The sequence below is a fragment of the Colossoma macropomum genome, unplaced genomic scaffold (assembly GCF_904425465.1).
Source record: "Colossoma macropomum unplaced genomic scaffold, Colossoma_macropomum, whole genome shotgun sequence".
Lineage (NCBI taxonomy): Eukaryota > Metazoa > Chordata > Actinopteri > Characiformes > Serrasalmidae > Colossoma > Colossoma macropomum.
In genome coordinates this window covers 14,212,144-14,218,503 of record NW_023494808.1, presented here as the reverse complement: position 1 = coordinate 14,218,503, position 6,360 = coordinate 14,212,144, and positions in this window count along the sequence as shown.

Sequence of the window (6,360 nt, the reverse complement as noted above, 5' to 3'; positions counted from 1 at the left end):
ATATATATATATATATATGTGTGTGTGTGTGTGGACAAATATAATTGAATGTGGCTGTGGTCACCATTAGAAAGGTTCTGTAATATATTATCTACTATAATATATCTATCTAGCATCTATCTATAGTATAACAAACACTAATTACTCATCTAAAATATAGCAAATAACAAATAACAATTTCTTGTACATAATATGAAAGCTATAAATTAACTGCTTTATATTTTTGTTTGCCAACAGAGCCTGACAGTGATGTGATGCCCTGTTCACAGCGTGTGTTCTGCTACTCTGCAGCACCACCCCATACGGAAGGGACAATGGGATATTTTAAATGCTGAATGTTGAACTGCAAACATATTGTAGTCAAAAAATCTGTGAATAAATGTGTAAGTCTAAACCATTGCAATACATAACCTGCTACTATGCACGTTACTGACTTTGAATTTTGTTCATAATTTTATATAGAGCTATTATTTTGGATATTAAGTCTGTGGTCAGGTCTAGTTAGAAGGACAGAAATCAGGCTACTTTTGTTTTCAGTCCTGTGTGTAATTGTGCGGGTCTAAAAAGAGAATAAGATCAAAACAGGGGGTTCTGTGTAGGAAAAAAAGAACAGTGCGCTGCCTTCGTGTATCTGTATTTAACTTTTCCCATCTCATGCCTGACTTATGCACATTGTTGCCAGAACCCATTCTTCCCGAACCTTCAGATGGCTGTCTGATCTCATCTTTCCAATTAATTTTATTTTTAACACTAATTTTTATATATTGCACGTTTTATCAAGAGTGTCTGGGTGTGCGCTTGTGTTTTACTGGCATATATTACAGATGTCAGTGTTGTGTGCTTCCTGACTTTATGTGTGTTAGATTTACGAGTCTGCTAGGCTTGCTAGCAGCTCTTTAAAATGATTTAAAATGATTGAACTTTTTCCATCTGAAAAAAGATAAAACTGAAATTTAAAGCCCCATACGATTTAATTCCAAATTCTCAATCAATAATATACAGGTATGTTTACAAACGTTGTTACACAGAGCGAAGTGACATCAGCAGATAAGAACTTTCACATATTGTACTTCATACTTCATCACAGGCTCAAAACAATTATTTAAGTATGTTAAATAGATCTTTTGATGTCTTTGGTTTCCAGAATGATGCCTGATAATCTTATAACATTTACATTCATCAGACTGCTAAACTTGTCTCTTCAGATTATCAAGAGAGCAAGTGCACTGTCTGAGACACTGCTATTTTCTAAAAGAAGAGCACTGCCCTCTAGAGGGACCTTTTATACATTGCTAACAGAGATTTTTCCCACTGGTACACCATTACAACAGTGAGCCACCCTCTCTTAAAAATCTCTTCCTTACAAAGCATAACCATTTTACATGATAATACAGTAGTAAAATGCTATGTCTTCCTTCTGACTTTTAACATCTACTATGAACTCAATTAAAATGTCTCCATCTTGGTACATTCCAACACTGTATGTTAATAGGTAAATCACCCAAAAAAAGCTACAGCACTGGTACATAGTTCTGTTGGAATTGTAATAGTGCGTCGGACTGAAAGACGCAATAATAAACATGTTGTGCTATATAAATGGTGTCTTAAAAAACAGGATGTTGGCACTCTTGTGGCTGCAAAATATCCTGATGTTAAGAGCCCAGTGGTTATGGGACTTCTATACAATGTCTGTACTGCATGGTGTTCTGTCCACTCCTGCAAGGTGTGGTACATACCGTTATGTTAGGGCTGAATGGGAAAAATATTGATTGTGACTTTTCTGATCAACACAACTGCGATTTAAGTGCGACTGTTTTCTGTAAATTAAGCCCCAGACTTTTTTCATCAAGAAGACTAATACATAAATTTAAACAGGAAAAATCTAACATTTTTCATACTGCTCTGGACGGGGTACCCACCCCTATTACCTCATCTGACCTGTTCTGGCTTACCGTCACATGCAACTCTGACTATACTGAGTTCTATTATAATAGTAACAATTTTGTACCTTTTACATACACATTGTTTCTTCAGTTAGCTTTGGCCTTCTGTGACAAACACCTTTGTTTTTCTTCTAAAAGGGCCATGTCATCCTTCATTAGCCATTTCAGCTCATTTTATTTTATTAATATACCATTACATTAAATAATGTATATAATGCATAAATAATGCATTTGATTATTATTATCTACAAGTTAAAACACACTTGGCTATGCTCTTGATTACATCATATCACATCAACTAACAGATCCCTCTTTTCCACTTTTTCATTGATCAAGAGAGTATAAAATGAGTTAGAATATATTGATTATCCCTTAATTGTGACTAAACAGGTTATGCCTAATTGTGACTGAACAAGAAAGTGCTAAAATATATGTTTGGTACATGAAATGGGTAAAATGGGTAAAGTTATGGTCCAAGCTATGTGTGTGTGTGTGTGTGTGTGTGTGTGTGTGTGTGTGTGTAGGCCAGGGCTCCTAAACAATGGCCCAGTGTCCCAATCATAGTTACAATGCATGTTCAAGATGGGACTGAGCAGTGTTTCCTAGGCTTGGTTGAAGCATATGTAGCACTTCAGGACAAAGCCCAAGCACATAGAGACGCCTTCCACATACCCACAGAGGCCTGCACACCCAGAGGGACAAAGAACCAACAGAGAAAAGTGTAATTAACTATGGAATCAAATCAACCATTAATGTGGTTACCACTGAGTTTCTCTATGTATGTGTTTATCCTCTCAAAGACATTCTTAATAGTACATAGTACAAAAAAATCTTTGTGTATGTGTGCCCCTTTAGGCCCCAGCCACTGACACAATTAGGCCTGTTTGGCACGCAGGCACATACACACACCTAGAGTGAGCCATGGAGCATAATATGATTAATTATGATTAAAACTTACATTAATTAAAAATTATTATTTGAAAAATAACTTAAATATTGTTTCACATTAGCAAATAATCTCCCTCACTGCTCTGTATTAGTATTTTGAGAATTTTGATGAAAAAAAACACCCTTTTGTAAAACATTTCTTTACAGAAGAGTGAAATCTATTACTCTAGCCCTGCATTACTGCAGCAAAACCTTTCATGATGTTGTCTTTTTATTTGTTAAGGCAGGAAAGCAGCACAGCTTGAGGTACACAATTAAAACAAACTCAGTAGACTTATATGCCAGACAGTTCCCGTGAGACTACCATTATGGATGTTTATTTACTACAGAAAAGCATGATGTTAGATGTATGTCAGATGACCTGTATTATGCGAGTGACTGTCCTCTATGTAACTTTCTTCACTATATTTGCTTTTGTTTTGTACAAAAGGAGGAGTTGGAGGAGTTTTTGCCCTGAGAATCCTGAAACTGCGCACTGATATCCTGAACAGAATCTATTTCTAACTCTAGGCTGACTGGCTATTTGGCATTCACTGAAATAGACTAAATTAGATAAGATCATCAATATTTTCCTTATAACTTCGTTTGTTAAACAAAGCACTGTAAGTTGCAAAAAGTGATATACTGGGCGATATGGGCAAAAATCTTATCACGATAAAAAAAAATCATATTGTTCGATATCGATACATATCGCGATGAATGTTGAATCATTATTTCCTGCAAGTTTGAAGGCTGATTTTTGCTCCTGGGTGGTCAGTTGCTGTTTTAAAATACCCTTTATGGTCAGAACATGACAAGCACTTGCCAAAAAGTGAAACATTTCACAAATCTGTCAAGGGATAGTGGGAGAAAGTTTCTGGTGAGCTGTTTATACCAGCCTGGCCGCAAAGCATGGCCGCAATTTTTGTAATATTCATAATTTAAGAGAGAAAACAGATTATTTTAGCTGTCTGGTGACGAGTGCTAGGTATCTGGGTACAAGTTTTAAACTGTTTAGCTTCTCAACAACGTCAGCTTAGTACAAACAGCAAACATTAGCTGGTTCGGTACGCCAATGATTGATCACACCGTGTTACTGCCATCACTCCTACCACATCCATGTCAGAGTCAGAGTCACAGTATTCAAACACCAGCTAGCAGACGTCCGGATTTCTCTATTCTATTGCAGTAGTTTGAGGGGTGAACTGCAATATATCTGACATTCGCTGCGTCACTCACACTTGGTCACAGGAGAACAGATCGCTGATCGCTCCACTCAAAAGGGGAACATATAACTGCACGTTTCAGGCGTTGCTAAAATATATTTGGGAACTCATTTTACTTGTGCCCCCCCCCCAAATCATGTCTATTGCTCTATTATATCGAACATTTATCAAACTTTTCCTATAGCTCTATCGAGGAAAGTTATATCGCGATAATTATTGTTATAGTTTTTTTGCACAGCCCGTTACCATTTAAAAATTAGGACATACCTGATTGAATGTACGCGTTTCCAAATCTTAAACACATTTTGATGTAGAGGCTTATGGTAACATTCTTGAAATTTGTTTATAAAACAAATATAAATGGTAGAGTTGAAGCCATTGTATGAATAGGGGTGTCTACATTAAAGAACATAAAAAATCTGTATGTAGACTGAAATATTGAGTAGCACTCTCAAGTCTTTTCCAAAAACTTGAAGAGCCAGAAAAAACACCTGCTTAGTAGAGTATCTCCATTCCCTAGCTCAAAATACAACACATCTGATGCTTTATATTCAAGCAGCAAAACTAAAACTGAAAGAAAATGTGTGGCTGTATTTTCTAATTGATGCATCAGTCTTATAATCCTAAAACAATGAAGTAACCACTGGCAACAACAGTATTAAACGTCACAGAGGCATTCAAACAAAATAACTATCTGTGTACTTCTCTTATATCTATAAACATCCTGTAATTTTTAAAACATTTTTAAAACCATGATTTGGTTTTCAAGATTTTAACTTTGACAGAAATTAGGCCCGGGTTGTAACATGAAGTCAAGCTCAAAATGTGTTGCCTTATCTCTTTTAATCAACATCAAGTTAACATGATCTCAAACAGTTAAGAAATTCTACATGAACAGGAGGTGTTTAAGACAGTAATATTTTGGCAAACAATCTATGTTAAAACACATTCCAAAAACACTGCAAAAATGTTTATGGAGAAACTGTTTAGAACAGCAAATTCAACTAAAACACAGCATTTTTGGGTGGACAGAGGGGCTCTAAATCCATTCCGTAGTATTGTGCGTTGGGCACTTCCTCGTTTCAAATGACATAACTTTGTAATGATGGGCAGATTTAAGTTCATCTAAATGCTGTGTTCAATAAAATATTCAGTGGGGGCACATAAAATAGGCCTTTATTTGATTCTCTAAATCATTATGGACAATTCAAGACAGATTATTTTGACAATTAATTAAGTTCTTTATAATAAATAGTCATTTTGGTGAAAGCCAACAGGAATAAAACATGAATTTTTCTGTTCTACATTAATTTCTTTGGATATTCACGTGATTTAGTTTGACCACTGTAGCCATTACAAGTTAATGTGTAACAAGATAATATATATATATATATATACACATATATATATATATATATATATATATATATATATATATATATATGTGCATGCACTCAACTTTTAAGGTTCTAAACATGACATTACAATGCTTTTGACAATATATTGTTGGGTATGGGTATTTTAACAAATAGGAAAATAATAAAAAACAGAATGCAAACTGGTGTTTATTATTCTAACACTAAATTGAAAACAGATAATTAATATACTACAAATTTAAAACAAACACAAAATAAAAAAATCACTTTGAAAATGGACAAAAATATATATATTTTTAGGCAGCTTTTTGGGTGGGCTATTGGATGAACTTGGAGTTAACTGAGCATCCAAATAACCATTAAGCAAAATACATAAAAAACATAAGTAAAACTACAGCACAATCAAAACTACTGGTTATGCAAGTGGTCTGTTTAAGAACTGATAAATGGTGGAAATGTGTTGGTGTCTTTTTAGCATTTAGCAGAATTTGCATTTCATTGTAGAGGTTGAATATCAAACCTGGACAAAGAGTAGGGCCAAGAACTGTCTCTTGAAGACAGTAACAAAAAAACAAAAAACTTTAGGTGACCCCTTCTGTGGAGTTCTAAACTGCTGTGGTCAGACCTTTAAACACTGTCACACTTCAACTGTCTTTCTGACATAAGATAACTTGCTTTACGAGTAAAAACACAAAAGTAGATTTTGTGGCACATTAATACTCAAAGAGAACATGTGAATACGATCTGCAAAAGACAGTAACTAAAAAATCTAAACTTGAAAATAGCTACTATCAAACTCAGCTAGGCTAAGTAATTCCCAAAAATTTAAGAAAAAAACAAAAACAAAGAAAACAGCATAACCAAACCTGCTTTGCTTCCAAAATATGG